Source organism: Cynocephalus volans, chromosome 1, assembly GCF_027409185.1.
Source record: "Cynocephalus volans isolate mCynVol1 chromosome 1, mCynVol1.pri, whole genome shotgun sequence".
Lineage (NCBI taxonomy): Eukaryota > Metazoa > Chordata > Mammalia > Dermoptera > Cynocephalidae > Cynocephalus > Cynocephalus volans.
The window spans coordinates 180821364-180841998 of record NC_084460.1 but is presented as its reverse complement, the minus strand read 5'-3'; the positions used below and the strand labels follow the sequence as shown (position 1 = coordinate 180841998).

Genomic DNA, 20635 nt, shown 5'->3' with positions numbered 1-20635 from the left:
ATCTTACAATAAAACCAGTGTGAACATAATGCTAGAGTTTACAGATTTCATTTTCTGAGCACTAATTACAGGCATAACTATTTGTTCTGTCTAGCATTGGTGCAACTGCCTAAAGAGTTATAGGACTTTAGAATTTGAAGGAACTTTAGGCCATATCTAGAACAATGCTCTACAAACAATTCCCGTTCCTTCTAGAATTAAAAGATAAACTAAATCCATGCAATGTGCTAACACTGATAAAAGCTCATTTATACCAAGTCTTTTTTCATAATGTTATAACAGTGTTATTTACTTATGTGTAACTCAAGAATGTTTTAAATTCAACTACCCAATATGCCATTTTCATGTTTTCACGACTACAAACTGTAGCAACTTTAAACTTCTGTTTCGTCATCTGTAAAATAAAGTTCTTACCACACATCTCACAGAATTGTGAAAAACGAATCTTAGATGGCATATGTGAAAGGCTGGCAGAATCCCTGAAATGTGACAGGTACTCAGTACACATTCCTGTGTATGTTGGGGGGGATGTGCGGGGGGATGGGCAGTGTGGGTCAGATAACACCAGAACTCCTTCAAAAGCACACTCTACATAAGCTGAACACAGCTCTGACACGTCCTTTATCTAAAGGTCACTTATCTGGGCTGGCCCCGTGGCTGGTAGTGCTGAGGCTGCAGCTGCGGGTTCAGATCCTATACAGGGATGGCCAGTGCGCTCACTGCCTGAGCGTGGTACAGACAACACCATGCCAAGGGTTGCGATCCCCTTACCAGTAATTAAATATATATATATATATATATATATATATATATATATATATATATAAATAATGTCACTTATCTAATGAATTTGGCAATATAAAAGCCAGAATCTAGATGATACCAGGAAAGCTTCCTGATTGGGAAAATTGGTACATTCACATAGTTGTTAAAGGCAATCAGTTTATTCCCTGGGCTAGACCTATGTATAATACCATTTATGATAGAGCAGAAGGTTCCCGCCAAAAAACCCTAACACCTATTTGCTCAAACGTCTCATTTAATTAGGAATAAGAAGTTGCAAAATGCATGAGTAAGTTTATGTCACAAGAGGGATGTAAAAGGCTTTCCTGTTAAGATGGGATTAGAAAATTAAGAACCATAGGACTTCTGGTCAATATAGTGGAATAGACGGTCCCCAGCCTCACTTTCTCCCACAAATCAACGAATTTACAACTATAAAAATGTAACATCAGACAAGCTGGGGCTGCCGGAGCTCAGGTGAAGAGGAGGAGAGACATATGGAGTGCATGAAGGTGGGAGAAACCATGAAAAGAGGAAGAAAAAAACTGCTGTCAGCATTTCGGGTTGCAGCTACTTTAATGCTGGAGCACATGGAGCAGGAGCCAGCAGAAGCTGCAACTGTGCCCTTTAGATGGAATTACTTGGAGGCAGAAGGGGAGAAGAGGACTTTGGTGGCCCCCAGGACAGCAAAACCACTAACAGGGTTCCTGTGGACCCACGCAGGCATGAGGAGCCAGAACAGCTGAAAAAGGGGAGCCACTCAGAGGCCGGTGAGTCATCACAAGGGACTGGAGCAGGGACTGTCCCATGGGAAGTGTTTGGAGCACGGGTGGTGGGGGAGATGGGCCCACCAGGGGAACACTGGGACACAGCAAGGACAGCCAATCCACCACTTAATCAGCACAGGACCACTCAGAGGAGACTGGTCGGGAATGAAGAATTGCATGGGGTGCAGTTTGATAAAAAAACTCAGGCCCAGATCAGAGATTCTACATAACCCAGGTGCACCGAGTATCTGGAGAGCCGGAAGTGCCTATAAGGTCAACCATTAAACCCTGAGCTGCACAAAAAGTCTTCCCTAAGGAAACAGCAGCAAAGCAGCAATTTACCTCAACCACACAGCTCAAGTACTGGTTCCCACAGGAAGTTCCCGTTTTAGAAGCAAGCAAAGGACAAAAACTTAATTCCGGCCCAGGCACACCATGAATGCCTTCGGATCCACCAGGAGACATAAGGCATGGAGCCAGAGGCAGTACCCCCGCCCACAACCACTCACACCACCAGCACCTCGGAGCCCCACCTGGGAACCTGAGGATTGGAGCTGAGGACTGGACCCCACTCCCACATACAGGCACACCACCAATGCCTAGGGGCCCGCCTGGGGACCTAGGCCTAGCAGCCGGGGACTGGACCCCCTTCCCACAACCAGGCACACAGCACCAGCGCCTTAGGGCCCACCTGGGGACCCAAGGCATGGAGAAGGGGACCGGAACCCCTCCCACAACCAGGCACCTCGTGCCAGTGCCTCAGGGACTGCCCGGGGACCCGAGGCATGGAGAATGGGACTGGATCCCCTCCCCCACAACCAGGCTCACCATGCCAGCACCTCGGGGCCTGCCCAGGGACATGGGTTAAGGAGCTGGGACCAGACCCACCCTGCCACAACCAGGCATGCCAGGTCAGCATATCAGGGCCTGCCCAGGGGCCCAAGGCATGGAGAAGGGGACCAAACCTCCCTCCCACAACCAGGCACACTGTGCCAGTGCCTTGGGGCCCTCCTGGGGACCCAGGACACGAAGAAGGGGACTGGACCCCCCTCCCACAACCAGGCACCCTGTGCCAGCACTTCAGGGTCTGCTCAGGGACCTGGGGGAAGGAGAATGGGACTGGACCCCCCTCCCACAACCAGACACACCATGGCAGTGCCTTGGGGCCCACACTGGGACCTGGGGCATGGAGAAGGGGACCAGACACACCCTCTCACAACCAGGCCCCCCTGGGGTGGTGCTAGCGCCCCGGGGCCCACAAGAGGACCTGGGGTATGGAGCTGAGGACCGGACTCCCCTCCCACAACCAGGCACCCTATGCCAGCACCTCAGGGCATGCCTAGGGACCCAGGGTATGGAGAAGGGGACTGGACCCCCGCCCCCACAACCAGGCTCACCATGCCAGCACCTTGGGACCCAGTTGGGGAGATGGGGCATAGAACTGAGGATCAGACACTCTCCACTACCAGGCACACTGCCAGCACCCCAGAGCAGGCCAAAAACATCTGCTCCATATGGGCAGACCACCATAGCTACCACGATAACCATGGCTGCCTCAAAGGCAGCTAGATGCCACAACCACCACACAGATGGTCCGCCAGCCACTGGAGTGAGTTGACACAAGGAGAGTCACCAACAGAGATAAAGAAAGCAGGAGGATGTCTGTCTCCACAGAGCCCATTTCATAGTGATGGAAGAGACATCTGCTCTATGATAGTATTGGGGGACCCGATCATGCCTCTCAGCATTGGACAGATCATTTGGAGAGCAAATTAACAGAGTAACCATTATTCTTTCAGAGGGAGAGAAGAAATCTAGGGTGATTAGAGGAGGGAGCAGGGAGAGAAAGGGGAATGAGGAGGGATTGGACAAGGGGCATAAAGAATAATTACAATTTGTAATAATATATATGCTAGTAATATTGATTTGATCAACATATCTCAATGTTGAAATCCAAAAATATGTATAATCAATTTTGATTCAATAAAAATTAAAATTTTTTAAAAAAGGAAAAAAATAATTAATAACTGTAAATCGGAGGTCCATAGAAAATAGAAGGAAAGAGGTATAGCTAAAAGTTTGGGCCTGGGAAGCAAAAGAAAGACAACTTATCGCTGGGAGAGGTGCAGAAGCTTTCATTTCAGTAACACCCAGTTTGGCCTGAAGAATAGATAAGTCAGGAACAGACTGGGGGAGGCAAAAGAAAGAGCATCAAGGAACATGCTAGGTTGAAGGAAATGAAATGTAATGGTGACCTGTGACAAAAGGACATTATGTAGTGCAGGTGGCCAGGATGGGGAATGGTGATACAGATGCCAGAAGAGAAGAAGAGGAAACTAGAAAGGTCAACAGGAACAGAGCATAAAGCACTCTTTAGACTGTGAGAAAGGTTTAGATTTTGTTCTTTAAGGCAGCAATTCTCAAAGTGTGGCCCATGGATCCCTGGGGTTCCCAAGACCCTTTCAGGGGGTTAGGAAGATCAAAATTATTATCATAATAGTACTCAGACATTACTTGCCCTTTTCTCTGTTATATTTATACTGATATAAAAACAATGGCAGGTGAAACTGCTACCTCAGCAGTGGCACCAAACTGAACTGATACAGTCATTGTGTTTTTCACTGGTATGCACACACACACATACTTTAAAAAAAAAAAAAAAAAAGGGCAAGTTTCACACCAGAATGTCCTTGATGAACCATGAAAAATTATTACTTTATTCAATCTCAGCCCTTGAGTACACGTTTAATACTCATATGAGTAAGTACTCAAAAAGCACTCATATGGCACACCAAACTACAACAAATGTCTTCAGAAAAAATGCTTGTGCAGTCGTTTGAGTTGCAAGCTAAACTAGCCACTTCTTTCATGGAAAACAATTTTTATTTGGCAGAATGAAAACAAAAAACTATTGTCATTCAGATTTGGCAGACAATTTCTCAAAAATGAAGTGAGCCTGTTCCTGCAAGTAAAACAACTGACAGCATTTGTTACTAATTATAAAACTTGAACTTTTGGGTGAAAATTAGAATCCTGGAAAACTTGTATCTGCCACTGTGAGCTAGACTAATTCCCAACATTTAAAGAATTCTAGGCTGGTCTGTTAGCTCCATTGGTTAGAGCACAGTATTGACAACACCAAGGTCAAGGTTTCTGATCCCCATATCAGCCAGCCACCAAAAAAAAGCAATTTTCTAAGAAGATGGGTGATGACATTAACAAATAGGATTCTGTAATAATGTTTAATGAAATACACATCTTCCAAATGTTTATACATAACTCAACAAACCAATATTTTCCAAATGACCAATACATGATGTTACAAAATCATACAGGAGTAAAATATCCATTTATAGTGTAAGATGTACCAATAGATTTTATTGTAACAGAGTATGAAAAGGTCACTGATGTGATTTCAGATTCCACTTTGCAACTAACCTTTAAGAAACAACCCAGTGTCAAGTTTTGCTATTACAGAATAACCACAGTTTTCTGAAAACGCTATTAAAAGATCTGTTTCTTCAGACTATTTATGTATGTGTAAGGCCAGGTTTTCTTCAACCACTTCAACCAAAATATTTTGCAACAAACTGACTGCAGGAGTAGATATGAGAATCCAACTGTCTTTTATTAAGCAAGACATGAAAGTGATTTGCAAAAATATAAAACAATGTAACTCTTCTCAGTAATTTTTTTTTGTTTTGTAAACAGTTTTCATAAAAATGTGTTATTTATGTTAACAAAAATGGTTTATTATAGTTATTTTAAATAAATTAGCCAATAAATATTTTATAAATTTTTGTTTTAATTTCTAATCTGGCAAACAGTGAGTGACAAAAACCCACATGAAGAAGCCCTCCTTGGGGCCCTCAATCACTTAAAGAGTATACAAGGGTCCTGATACCAAAAAGGTTGACGTCAGCCACCTTAGATGAAATTACAGGGAAAGATTTGTGTGGCAGCACATGAACAGATTCCTTTGGCTACAATGTGTATGTAAAATGAAGCAGAAAAGGGAAGCCAGACCAATCAGGAAGCAGCAGCTATTAAGAGCAAGGTAGTACAGTGAAAAATGATAAAGGCCTTGACTAAGACAGTGGATGCGGAGATAGAAAGGGATGAATTCAAGATATTTCAGAGGCAGCACTGACAGAATCAAGCAGTCAACTTCATCGGAATCAGAGTCCAAGATGCCAACTTACATAACTGTAACTTACATAACTTACATAACATAAACTGTAATTGCCTGTCCACCTATCTGGCTTAAAGGCAGGTACTAAGTCTGTACTATGTATATATGTACAGATACTCTATAAGTAGAATATGAGTTCTAATAACCGCTCTCCAACACCAACTGGATGTCTGTATTAGTCTATTTTTGTGTTGCTATAACAGAATACCTGAGACTGGGTAATTTATAAAGAAAAGAGGTTTATTTGGCCCACGATTCTGGGACAGTGCATCTGAAGCAGGCCTCAGGCTGCTTCTACTCATGGCGGAAAGTGGCAGGCAGCTGGCAGGTACAAGCACATCACATGGCGACAGGAATCAAGAGAGAGAGAGAGGAGGTGCCAGGCTCCTTTTAAGCAACCAGCTCTTGCAGGAACTAATAGAGTGAGAACTTACTCATGACCACCCCACCAGGGTGAGGATTAATCCATCCATGAGTGATCCACCCCCATGACCCAAACCGCTCCCAACATTGCCAAGTTGGGGATCAGATTTTCACATGAGTTTTGGGGGACAACACATCCAAACTCTATCAGTGTCCTATAATTCAATTCAATTCTGACACTAATATTGGGGCTCAGAAAGCAACACCCCAAAATGAAGGCCTCAGAAGCAGCCTTAAAAGCAAATTTTTCCTCAGACCTTCTCCTGCCCTCCTGTCTCTCAGACTCATTTTCTCCTGAGGGAAGCCATAGAAAGAAGAATCCCTCTTCCCCAAGGTGGGTCACAGAAACCAGAACCCCTTTCCCCAAAGCTGCCATAAAGACTAAAATTATACTCTAATCCCCCATCCCACCCCCCACTCTGGCCTTTCTGTGTAAGCTGGCCATGAAGATATTCTCTGACCAAGGGCTGGCTGGTTAGCTCACTTGGTTAGTGCGTGGTGCAGATAGTGATGCTGATAACACCAAGGTCAAGGGTTCAGGATCCTTGGATCCTAGATCCAAAAAAAGAAAGAAAAGAAATTCTCTGTCCTATCTTGTCTGACATGTAAATCATAAGAACCCCTCATTCCAGAAAGGGTCCAGCCCCACACCCTGGAGAAATCAATGCTACACAGAGAGGCAAAGAAGAAACTGAACAAAGAGGTCTTGCGAGGTTTCCCCACTCAGTATATTAGCACTAGATTGTACTTTTTTTTAAATCCAATTACATATCTATACAGCTGTGCCTGCTTCTTAAAACCTAAGTATAAAAATGGAAGTGTTCCCTATATCTGTGGTCTTCATTCTAAGGGATCCTGTGTCACATAAAACTGATATAATAAAATGTTATGCCTTTTCTTCATATTAATCTGTGTTTATTAGTTGATTTTTCAGAGAACCTTCACGGTGTTGAAGAGGATGTCCTCCCTTGGCCCCTACACTAAGCACTGGGGAGTCAGTGCAAACGCCACAAGTTAAGGGCTCACTTCCACAAGAGTGCCCGACTTCAGATGCCAGTCTTAAGTCTTGTGTATCCCCAGAATTGCTGTCAGGCTGACTACAAATTCAGGGGTTCCCATGACCCCCATACAAATTCAGTAATTTCCTAGAACAACTCACAGAACGCAGGAAAGCACTATACAAATCAGTAACAGCCAAACGGAAGAGAATCATAGGGTAAAGTATGGGGAGAAGAGGTGAAGTTTCCATGCCCTCTCCTCTTCTGTGGAATACAGGGCCCTACCTTCCCACACATCAATGTGTTCATCAACCAGAAGCTGTCCAAATCTCATAATTCCAGAATTTTCATTTGTGATTTCATTATGTAGGCATGACTGATTAAATCATTGGCTGTGTGACTGAACTCAATCTCCAGTCCCTTTCCCTTCCCTGGAGGTGGTGGTGGTGTGGTGGTCTGAAAGTTCCAACCTGGGGAACAGCCCTCATCCTGAGGTTATCTAACCCTCTACCCCTCAGGGGTCATTTCTTTAGCATAAACTCAGTTAAGATCCAAAGGAGCTCACTATGAATAACAAAACACACTACTACCACTCAGGAGATTCCAAAGGTTTTAAAAACTCTATGCCAGGAACCAAGAAAACACACACACACACACACACACACACACACACACACACACACTCTCTCTCTTATATGACTGAGTACTGGATCTGACATAGTTATTGACAGATAGTAGGTCCTCAATAAATAATTGTTGAAAGAATGAACAAGAGGATAGATAATAGTATTCACCAAGATGGGATACACAGGCAAAGAAAGAAGTTGGTCAGAAGAAAGGTTGTAGATGAGCTACAGGAGATAATCAGATAAAGTGCTAGAACTCAGAACAAAGGACAGAGCTCTGCAGACATACAGATAATAGAGATAAGGGGAAGATTGTGCAAGATCAGGAGGGTCAAAAACAAAACCCTAGGGACAGCAATACTTTAAGGACAAGGAGCCCTTAAAGGAGACTGAGAAGTCTTAGATATAATGGGGGGAGGATGTAAACACAGAGCATAGGTGCAGAAACCATGTAGAAGAGTGTTTCTAAGAATGTGTCGAATGTCACAGAAAGGTCAAGAAAAAAACGGACTGGAAATTGTGCACAGGAGTCAACAATGGAGTGGCAGAGGCAGAACCAGGCAGCAGTGAGTAGCAGGAACAAAGGAAAGATGCCCAGCATAAACTAGTCTTCCAAGAAACACGTACACTAAAGGAAGACAGGAGGTACCGACAGTTAGAGGGAGTACAGCATCAAGGAAGACAAAGCTTGAGCAGATGTTAAAGAAGGAGCACAGGACAAAAGGACTGAGAAGACAGAAAACCAGCATAATCAGATATGGGCTTTTAAACCTCCAGCCCAAATTCTTTTTTACGTGCCTACAAGGTCGAGCCCTACCTCCCTCTTCAATCTCCTCATGGCCCACTTGATGGATTTTGGACTTGGCGGGCGCCACTGTGCACACAACAAGCAGCAGCACAAAATAGCCACCGGTCTTGTCTTCCACTCCAGCACCAAGCCCCTCCCCGCTTCCCTTTACAAGAAGCCTCCTGACTTAGAAACAACTTCCCGGCGTCTGCATCGCGCGGTTCTCCACCCAGTTACATCAACCTAATGGTCCCTCCCCCCATACATTTCACACCCCAAAGCTAATATAAACTCTCCCAAACCCATTGTTGCAGCTGTCCCCCATTTTCAGGGCAGCTCCGGGCTGTCCTCCATTTTGAGCACAGCCCAGCAGATTTCTTTCTTTAATAAAGCTTGAACGATACCAGACATCTCAGCTCACTTTCTTTCACCACTCTCCAGCCACAAGGGGTGGCCTTCTCAAATATACTGTACCTCTATCTGCCAGAGAACCTGCTCACATGCTGGTCTCTCAGCCTGAAAAACAACTTCTTTCCCTTCCCTGATTAACTTCTAAACATACTTCAGACTGCAAGTAAACATCACATCTTCCCTGGACTCCATGACTAAATTAGGTCGTCTTGAACACTTTCTTTATAATACTTGCAACAGGTGTGAATCACTTCTTCATGTGACTTTTCCTATGTGTATATATATGTATGTTTGCCCCAGTAAAATACAAATAGAGTGAGGACAGGGACCCAGTGACTGCTGTCCTTGCTTCTGCCACACCACCCAACACACAGTATATGTGCAGCCAACCTATTTTCCCAACAGCCATAGTGATTGGTTCAGGCACAACCATCATTTAAGTGATTAAGCCAGGCCAATCATCATTTCCAGCTTCTGTTGCTTCCACTTGCAAATGAAAACATTCAGACAACTATGAGTAAGGAGAATTGTGGCACTGAAGCAACCTTCCTTTGTCCTCCTCTCTCTCCATTACCATCCTGCTCTCTTCCTATCACTTTTATTTTCTTTTCCCTCCTCACCCAAGTCCTTTCAGATAGTGAACTACTTACACTTACCACTGAATTTTTTTAAAAGTTGAAGATTCCTGATAGATGACATCACCATGAAACAGAAAGCTAATCTAAGAACTAAGCCCAGCCCTAGGTAAACTATTCTGTAATTCAATTTCTTGATATTTACATATTAAAATTAAAGAGTCTTGTTTCAGTGGCAACACACTCAAACAGATCTCAAACTCACCCCCCACAAAACAGAGTACATAGTGAATGTCTCTAGTATTGTTTTTTTACATGAGGTCAACATTTTATATGCATGTGAAAGGAAATAACACAACTCAAATTCTAGGACATTTGGAAGTAAGTTAAAAATCTCTTCCTTCCTGTTTTCCCCCAGATGGAGATCTGCACTGGTTTAAGACAGGTCAAAGGCAACATCCACATTTGCAACATGGCCTTTCCAATCAAACTATGATTATCTGAATTAGATTAAATTTGAGTACTGTGTTTCTGTCTATCCTTAACTTCTGATGTTGTTATATGGAAAAAATAATAACAAATTTAATTTCTTCAGATAGTTGTCAAGAGTTATAAGAAACAAGTTAGTAGTATAAAAAGAATATAGTGTTGAGAACGAGGAGAATGTTTACATCACAACAGAAACCAAACCCCTCCGCCTGCCTAAACCAAAAGGGGGCAGGGAGATAATCTTAACTCAGGAACAAGATTGCAGTTGGCCCCAGAAAGAACTAGAAGAGAAAGGCTTAAAGCTATCAGAGACTCATGTAGTGTTCGCTTCTCTCTAGATATTGCTTTATTTCCTCCATCCATAAACAACCTTTCTCTGTTCCCAGACACAACAGAAACTAACTGCCTATAATTCCCAAATCTTTTACCTTACGATAAAGCCAAATCCTTCCCTTTGGAGCCTAATTCCAATTTTCCAGGGAAGAGACACTGATTGGGCCAGCTTGGTCAAGTGCCCAATCTGAGTTCAATCTACTGTCTTTTGTGAGAAGGCTGGAAGTGACTGGGTGTGTAGGTCAAGTAATTTATGTTGATTCAGACAAATACTCCAAATGTTTCCATTACTTAGCCCCAGCTTTATACATTGGTTTTCTCACAATCAAAATAAGAAACTAATCCTGAAGTCTATTCTAGACTCTTGCTAACAGTCTATAGTTTAACAGAATTTAAAAGAATTAAAACTGAATTAAAGGATAATTAGTTTCACCACTATTTTGGGAGGTCATATCAATAAAGAGGTACAAGTTAAAAAATAAATTGCAAATTCCAGAAATGAAAAGTCTTTTATAAATATGATGGTCTACGTGAAAAACCAAGAAAACTGAACAAAGCATAAGAGGGCTTAGATTCTGTCTTGGTTCCAGGCTGGACACCTACAGGAATGCCAGGCACAAGCAGGTACTCAAATATTCACGGAACTAACTGAACGCAGAACTTCCCAACCACAGTACTTTAAACAGGTCATAGAAGTGCCCAAGACACTGACGCCCTCAGCTTTGAGGGATGGCACCTGCGATTAGTACTAATTATTAGTACCAAAGCAGTACTAATATTATCTGATATTAAAAAGGTTGGGAAGCACTGAATACATGACCAAAACACTACTGGAACTAAGAGTTTTAGCAAGGTGGCTGGTCACCAAATAAATTTACTTAAAGCCAATAAGCATTTAATAAATATTCACACTCATGGGTAAAACAACAACAACAACAAGCATGTTAAAACAAATAAAATTGGTTAAGATCTTTTTAAAATGTTTTTACCCAGTACTGGTAAAGGAACAAGTAATAGGTATGTCTCACACCATAAGGGAAACACATTGGAGGGCAGCATGATATTTTTAGGTTTTGGAAACATATCTTTTAGTCTAAGAATTTCACCTGTCTTTACTAAAGAAAAAAAACGGAAAGAATCTAAATATACACCATTAAGTGACTGAAATATATGATAACATATCAAAAAACGTTGCAAATATATTTACAATATATTAGGTGAAAAAACACAGGCTACAAAACTGTATGTACCTGAAGTTACAAACTGGCAAGGCAACAAAGATTGGATACCACACTCAGATATTCTTTGTTTGAACCCCAGTGTGTTAATAAAAATTGTGGCCCACATAAAAATTGGGAGATTTCATATTAAATCCACATTTCTAGATTTCCAGCTTCTCTTGAAGAACTAGAAGGTGTAGTAACACCAGGATGAATTCTCCCAGGGCCACAAAGGTCTGGGCTGACTGACCCCAGGCTGCCCCATCACTGGGACCTGCTTCAGTGCCCACAGTCCGTAACAGCCTTCATGTCTTCCAGGCTGAGCAGCTTGGCACTAGGCACCTGCTGGGTAATTTGAGAATGTTGCCCCTCACAGTGTATTAACAACATTATCGCTGGACAGTGAGATTCTGTGTAAGCTTTTGGTCTTCTTTCCTTGTCTGTATTTTCAAACATTTTCTTCAATAAACATGTATTGCTTTTGTAGTAAGAAAAAACATGCTATTTTTCTAATTACCAAATCACAACTGTAGTATCACTTCAGCTAATGAAATCAAAACAACTAAAGATAATAGATAATGACTGTGGTTTAAAACTAATTGAACTAAGAAGTAACATAAGGTTACAATTACTGCAGGATTCCCCTCCCTTTGATACTAATTAAATTCCAGATAGGACAGGCAACAGCAGCGTTTTACAAAAGTGGTTCATCATCAAAGAGAACAGCTTCTATAGACACTCAACTCACAAAATAGCTATTTTAAGGATTCATTTCCATATATTTAAAATTTCTTTCACCAAGAACAGCTAGCAGAAATCTCTCAGAAACCTATATTCACAATCTCAATTAACTTAATGTTTATAAAGTTAAATCTTTATTTTACATTGATCTTTATTTTATGTTACTATTTTATTTGATCATTAATAATAGAGTTTTATGGGTTTCTCTTTTCCTCAGAAAATTTCAAAAAGTTTATACAAATCACCATTCATCTCGCACCATCTCTGAGACCTCAAAGAGTAAATTACATTTTCCTCATTGTACAAGGCAAGGTAGAAATGTCAAAGAAAGTGGAGTCAATTCAACATTTCTCTTGCCTTCCTTCAATCCACTCCCCACATGACATTCAGAGTGAGCTTTTTAAACAAAAGCAAATCATGGATGCCCCTGCTTAAAACTTATATCAGCTTCCTGTTTCCTATGGACTCTGAATAAAGTCCAAACCGGGCCCTCTCTCCTTGACACTGGCTAGGTCACTCTGGCCTCCAGGCTCTCAGGTTCTCATTCTTCTTTTCTGCACACCAACAAATAACTGGTGAGTGTCCTCCACGCAGCAGGCGTGGGGCTAGGTCCTGGGGCTAAGACCCAAACAACACAGACAACACTCCTTGCCTCATGGAGTTTACATTCTAGTAGCAACCCCTCTACCAAGTTTCTTCCTCCTCAATTTCTCTGATCATTTAAAGAATATTAAAAGAAGAATAATAATAACTATACCTGAAGGGGTCTAAAAATAAGCAGTACTACCTATAATACAGATTTATTATCATTTACTGACTTTGTTTAATATTAATTATTTATCATAAGTAAAGGAAGGAAGGAAAGGGAAAGGAGGGGGAAATTATTACTCATTGAAACCTGCTATATATCAAGTTTGGCACTACTTTTTTTTACAGTTTCTCAAGATTTCTCTCATTACTACCTTTTATACATCGGTGGCCAAAATGTAATACTCCAATTCTGCAAGAGTTTCAAATAATTTCAGAAACTGAAAGATTACTTGTTTTTAAAATCTCCTACCTTAAGTTTATAGCAGAAATGAATTGATTTTTATAAAACACTAGGTCCACAACAAACACTCTTATAGGTGATGCACAGGAATGGTGTGTGTTTTTATACAATGACTTATAATACAACACACTGCCCTTATTAGAACAATAAAACTACCCAGGAAATTTGCCTTGGAGAGAAATAATTAGCCCTGCACACACAGACACACATACAAATATACACATACAAATACACACACACACATACAAACACACTCTGAATGGCTCCAATAGCATTTTGTTTTAATCCTAAGAGTCAGTGTCCTCCTTAACTAGATTGGTTAAAGCATGGCACTAAAAGCCAGAAGACTGTCAGTTTCCATGAACTGTATCCAAGTCTCACAAATTCATGCCACCTGACACGAGAAGGTCTTGCAGTCAAAATACAAATCAAATGCTCACCAAAGCAACAGAGGATCAAAAGCACTGTCCTCCTGGATTAAGGGGAGGACATTTAAATTTAACCACCAGGGATAAAACTTTGACCACCTGTTATGACCTTGTTATTTTCACATTCAAATTCAGTTGAATCCAAAACTCTGCCACATCCTTCAGTTCAACTCCTGGCTCTATCACTTACTGAAAAGTGAAATGCACTCTGTACCACTCCCTCATGCCTCAGTGGAGTCCCACAGCACATAACAATGAGAACAGGATTTGGTGACCCCTGAAATCTAAGCCAGGGCAGTCCTACCTCACCGGGCAGCACAGACAAACTCAGGCCAGGGAGCTGAATCCAAAACAATTTCACCAACATTTTCTCTGGGCAGTAAGCTAATAAGGCAAGCTACCTATCATTAATCCTACTAGAAAAAGTTAGAAGAGCAGTGATGAGTTCACTTTGTTAGAGACCTACAAACTTTCACAACAAAACTTTAATGATATTCTACGATCACATTTATTAGTAGAAGTTTTTCAGTTTGTTTTTTAATGATCTCCCAGTGGATCTGTGACATCTCTCTAAATGAGGTCTTCGCATTTCTGAAGTGAGCTTCCATAGGCTGCTTCAAATCTCCAAACTGGCCAACACGGAAATGTCTGGACAGACTGCTAGCTATCTCGCACTTTTGCAGAGTCTTGTGTTTCCAAGGCAAGCCCACACCACAACTGCCTTTTCTAATTTCATTAGTCTCCTCTAGCACTCTAATCCTGTTTTTCATGCAGGGATACTTTAGAAAAACCACTAGAGTAAGAGTTAACAAGAATGCTTTGAGAGATGAATGCTAGACAGTTGAGGCTTATATGTGAGCTAACTTATGTGACTAACTCTTCAATGAGAGGAATTCAGATTTGTGCCCCACCTAATTTATAAATTAACACACATCAGGGAACTTCTAAGTTACTCCACAACAGGAATCGAGAATGTAAAAAGTACCCAAATACCTATAAAACAAGTCTAGGAAATAAGCTAAGAGTTTTGAACTCTATAGTTAAAAATCTGCTCAACCACTTGCTGGCTCCCTAAGTTAAATAGCTGCTGGCATCTCAGTTTCCAAGGTATATTCACCTGTAAAACGAGAGCTTTGGGAAGATTAAGTGAGTTAATGCTTATAAAATTTTGCAAAAGTATTTATAGAAGTTAGCTATCAATATTACAAGTGTATGAATTTTCTGACTTTCCATATCACACTACTAAACAGATATACTAACATCCTAAATTCTTCCTAAAAGTAAAAATTCTCTAGGTTTGTCACAGGTTAAGTCATTCCAAAAGCAGGTGTGTGTGGGTGGGTGAGTAACCGAGAAGACTGGAACTCTCCTAACACCATGGTAAGAGTATGAATTGCTACAATCTTCCTAAAGGGCAAATTGGAGGTATGTATCAAAAATCTTAATCTTAAAACTTCGCATATCCTTTAATCCTACAATTCCACTTCTACAAACTTATCCTAAGGGGAAAAAAGAAATCTTACAAGTATATACAGAGATGTATGTAGAAGGACAGTCACTGCAAGGTTACAGATAATAGTGGAGGGAAAAAAGAAACGAACTAATGTCCAATAAAAATAAATTGGCTAAAGAGTTGGAACCAGCCCAAATGTCCATCATCAGATGACTGGATACGGAAAATGTGATACATCTACACAATGGAATACTACTCAGCTATAAAAACGAATGAAATACTGCCATTTGCAATAACATGGATGGACCTCGAGAGAATTATATTAAGTGAAACAAGTCAGGCACAGAAAGAGAAATACCACATGTTCTCACTTATTGGTGGGAGCTAAAAATTAATATATAAATTCACACACACACACACACACACAAAACGGGGGGGGGGGAGAAGATATAACAACCACAATTACCTGAAGTTGATACGACAAGCAAACAGAAAGGACATTGTTGGGGGGGAGGGGGGAGGGAGAAGGGAGGGAGGTTTTGGTGATGGGGAGCAATAATCAGCCACAATGTATATCGACAAAATAAAATTTAAAAAATAAATAAATAAATAAATAAATAAAAATAAATTGGCTAATTATCACAGATCCATAAAATGGAATATTATTCAATTACTAAAACTGTTATAATTGGCGACGTAGACATGGAAAGATATTCATGATAGATGTTAAGCCAAAAAAAAAAAGGTGAGAAAATAACCATATGTATAGCAAGATCCCATTTCTGTTACCAAAAATTGTATATTAATAGCCACACAAAAAAAAAGGTTTTGGAGAGATACATATTCAGGTAGTGGACTTACGGGTATTTTATAGTTTTTACTTTTCTGTATTCCAATTTTTCTTTCTTTTTTCCTTTTTGGTTTTGGCGGCTGGCCAGTACAGTGATCCAAACCCTTGTCCCTAGAGTTATCAGCACCATGCTGTAACCGAGGTAACCAGCCAGCCCCTGTATTTCAACTTTTCTACCATAAGCATGCAATTTTTTTTTAAATACAAGTGACAATAGCTCATCATCATCAGTACTAAAATAATACAATTAAGCTGAAAATCACAAGACAGATCTTTACTTTAAAAACATATATTTACATATTTGAGTTCACTAAATACCTTTAATGTTTAATCTACTTATCCAATTAAAAAATTATACATATTAGCAAGGGACTTCTTTCTTAAGCAGCAGACTTCTACTTACTACCATAAAGTACAGTAGTACAAAAATTAAATGGGTTAGCTTTTGAGTTTTACATATTTTTATACAACCCAATTCTTTATCATCATCATAACCACCATTTACTAAAGTGGATGTGTCTCAAGAACTTAATCTACTTTATTATTCCTATTTCCAGCTGAGAAAACTGAAGCATTCAGACGTTGGGTGACTAGTCACTGACTATGTGTGATCAAACCCAGCAGTCTTCAGAGTTTTCATTCTTAAATATCCAGCACCCCTAACCACATAAACTGCCTACAAAGAACCTATTATTTATGATACCCTATGGCAGACTCCAAAAAAAGGGTGTGAAGGCCAAATTTTATTAGCATGAAAAGCAAAATTGGAAAACATATCAATTTTCTACATGATTTAGAAACCAATTTTTATAGTATTATCTGGGCTATCATAGTTTATAAAATGGTATTCTGATACAATGATAAAACGATTTACTACTGCACTGTAACTTAAATTTATATTTTGAGTCTCTAAGCAAACATTTTTCTAGGAGTCTTCTTTCCAGCTTATCACCTTGAGCACTCTATACCTGGCAAAAGCTCTTTCCTTTTAACACTAACCAAACTTACAGAAATGACTGGGGTATAATGCCTGTGGCTCCTAATTTGTATAATCAGTGACTGTAAGTAATAAGATTAATTTGACAAGTAAAGATTTTTAAAATCGGTCTTACTGCGATGTAGTTCACTCATTCACTCAACAAATATTTACTCGAGTTTCTCCAGGCACTGTTTTGGGCACTGGGAGTACAAAGGGGAACCAAAGTCTCTGCTCTTCTGAAATGTATATTATAGGTACAATTACATATCTGGAGGTCACAGTCAGTAGTTTTTTATTAGCAGTTTAAGGAATAAAACTTATTCTGCCACTTGAAAAACTTGCTATCCACTTCAGGAGATGGTCTCTGTGAGAAGGAAGCACAAAGTCAGTGGTTTCCCAACTTTACTGTGCAGGAGAAATCCCACAGAACTTGTTAAAAATACCAATTCCAAGCCCTCACCTCCAGTTGTCTGATTCTGAGGTGAAATGACAGAAAACAGCATTTTTAACAAGTATCTCAGTGAATGTTGATGTAAGTGTCCAGACCTGAGAAACCCAACCAATAAGTAGAGTCATTCAGAAGGGAATGATCACTCAAAAGAGAACAGCTCTATGACAGTGGAATTTGAACTGAGTAATACAAACCCAACATGAGGGTTTGTATAACTCAAACAAATCTGTATAACTCACAAATTTAGTTAATTAAAAAGATGAGTAAGAGTAGAGAAATTTACCAGCACCTCCACCTTAATCTCATCCAGGAGCTTTGAGAGTTTGCCTCAAACTAGGCATTTGGGGAGAAGATAAATTTAAGCAGAGTTCTACTTCCAATACTAGAGATAAGCTTTAAGAAAAAAGAAATTGCTAGTCAACTGCAGAGAGAAAAAAAAAATAAAATGCTAATAGGGACAAACATTTCACGGAACTTACTTGCTACCACTCATTTTATGCCGTATTTCACAATGCTTAGTATCTGAACAATCCACAGGGTTCCAAAGTACATTAATAATTTGTTCATTTCCTCTCTTACTCAGGCAGAATAGTAATAGAGCTCTGAGATGGTACCATATGCCTCAGCAATTTCAACAGAAACATTCTTAGATAAAGAAATACCAATTATTTTAAAATGTACTATAAGAAACGCTCCTTACTGAGCTACTTCAAGGTGTTTGAAATAACTTTAATATCATCACCAAATCAGTGTCCTTCATTTCTTAATTTAGATAACCTAAAACTTCCTGGGTTCTTTACAAACTGTCCTGCAGAAAGAATTTTCTCCAATACTTTTTAAAATGTTTTTAGTTATAAGCAAACTCCCATTAAAACAACCTAATGTCTGAAGCAAACTAGCAGAAAAAAAATTTAAACAAAACCATAGCATTTAGTTCTCAGAGGTAGGCAAACAGAAGTAATAACTATGAGGGGTGTTTAAGTTTCCGCACTCAACCTTAAAGTGACCTAAATATAAGAGTAGTAACAAATACATTCCTCCTATTTTGGGGATTTAGAGTGGCACCATGAAACCAGCTGGCCTGCTGGGTCCTGGCCCCAGTCCCTCACATCCTGTCCACTACATAATCCATGAGATCTCTGAGCCTTTCTCTTCATCCGTTCAACCGGATTAGTAAAACTGCCTCCCCGCTGACAGAATTGAGATTTTCCAGATGCATTTGTTTGCATGGTATTTGTTTTTATTACCTATACGTTTTATTGGACTTGTTTTTATTATCTGTACGTTTTCACAACGGAAATAGCAAGAGACGGATGCCAGCAGATAAGCACAAAGCAATGCATCTGCATCTGGCCGGACTCTGCATATACTTAAATTTTCAGGTTGGTGTTGCCTTCAGAACAGCACCGATGATGGCAAAGTTCTAAAGGAAACTTTCATGTTGAAGAAAGAGGCTATCAAAAATCTCCATGGCCTTCAACTCAACAGAGAAGTCGCTAAATCTATCTCTTCAAAAGCAAAGGCATCTTTAGTCTGAATCACAACAAAAGATTGCCCATCGGAAATGTAATCTACAAAATTGTCTTCTAATCCAAAGGCAAACAGAAGTGAAGGAAGGTGAAGCCTATTCCTCCTTGGTTTTCTTTTTCTGGGAATTCTGACTATATTTCTTCAGTGTAATCAGGAATTACATTTCAAGCAAGAAGAGACCGCAATTGTGCCTTGGATCCACACCATAAAACCGTGTCTGTGAGTGAAGGGAAGGAAAAGCGACAGACCCGGGGGACGCGCTCTCACTGCAAGGGGAGCCGCTTTCTGCTAAATACCATAAGAGGCAGCCCCGGAAACCCAACTTCGGGCCAAACGGCATTGATTGCCCTTCACTGACAGAGGGATTCTGCAGGCACGCGAGAGAAGAAAAAGCGTTGAGCCGGGTACTCGAGGCCAGACGGAGAGGCGGGCGACGTGATGCCGCTCCCGCGAGCTCGGGTTCCGCGGGAGGCTGGAGAGGAGAAGAGGCCGGGCCGGCCCGCCACACTCCGGCGGCCGAGGGCAGCGAGGTCAGCCCTGGAAGGACCCACTAGCTCCAATGCCCCCCTCGGGAGCGAGCCCGCCCGCTCTGCCGGCCCGGGCTGCGGACGCCCAGTCGACCCGAAGCCTGTCCCACGACCGCCACCCCCACGGCCCGCCGTGGCACGCCGGCCTCCCGGCGCCGGTCAGCCGGCCGCCCCCGGGAGGATGGGAAGGACAAGGCTGAGGGGCGGCCGCTGCCGCGCCTCCCGGGCGCGCGGCTAAGGGCGAAGGGCGGCGAGAGGGACGCGCGCCGGCCCGCGGGACGGGCGCCCCGGACGGCCATTGCGCCGACCCCCGCCGTCGCCTCCCGCAGTCCAGGCCGCCGCCGTCCAGCCCGTTCCTCACCTCATCTCCGGAAGGGTCCGTGCTGCCGCCCTGGGACAAATCAGTACTGCTCACACGCCGCGGGGAGGGACGCAAGAGCTGCAGCCCCGCAAATCATCCCCGCCCGCCTCTCCGTTAGTCCCGGAGCCTGCTCGGGATTCTCCCTCGCGAGCCGCCGTACTACGGAGCAACCAAGCTGCACTCCCTCCCCTTGCTCCTCTACTCCTCTCTACCTCCTTCGCTCCCTCCCTCACTCCCTCGCTCCCGCCTATCTCCTCAGCTGCCTCAGCTGCCTCTCCCGCCTCCAGGCACCCCTCTGTCTCCGCCTACAGCTGGATGGGGACAGCAACCTGCCAATCAGAAGAAAGATCCGCACCTCCTCACCGCCCCCTACCACTGGCCCCGCCTACCGCGGGAATGAAAGGGAGCCGCAAAAAAAAAAAAAAAAAATGGACAAGGACGGAGTGACAGCCGTATAAACCAATCAGCAAGCTCGCAGGGGATGGGCGTTAGACTCTTCCCCCTTTCCTCCGCCCCTACGAAGGTGTCACTAGAGCTTTCTGGTCTGGGATTTTCCTGTCGGGATTTATGGAGATTTTGTTGCACGATTTTGGTGCATCTGCCCATTGCCATGAAAGACACTATATAGGATGCATTCAACTAACTTAATTATGGAAGGTT

At 41.9% G+C, this 20635-nt stretch overlaps 1 protein-coding gene across 1 annotated transcript in view; it reads right to left on the bottom strand.

The window, feature by feature from the left end:
- The window catches only part of ITSN1 (intersectin 1), a 213827-nt gene extending 193658 nt beyond the window's left edge, over positions 1–20169 (bottom strand). Inside the window, exon 1 of the mRNA XM_063081469.1 lies at positions 19976–20169. The gene's annotated coding sequence lies outside the window, so the exon portion shown is untranslated. The remainder of the gene's footprint in view (positions 1–19975) is intronic.
- Between the last annotated feature and the right edge of the window lie 466 nt (positions 20170–20635).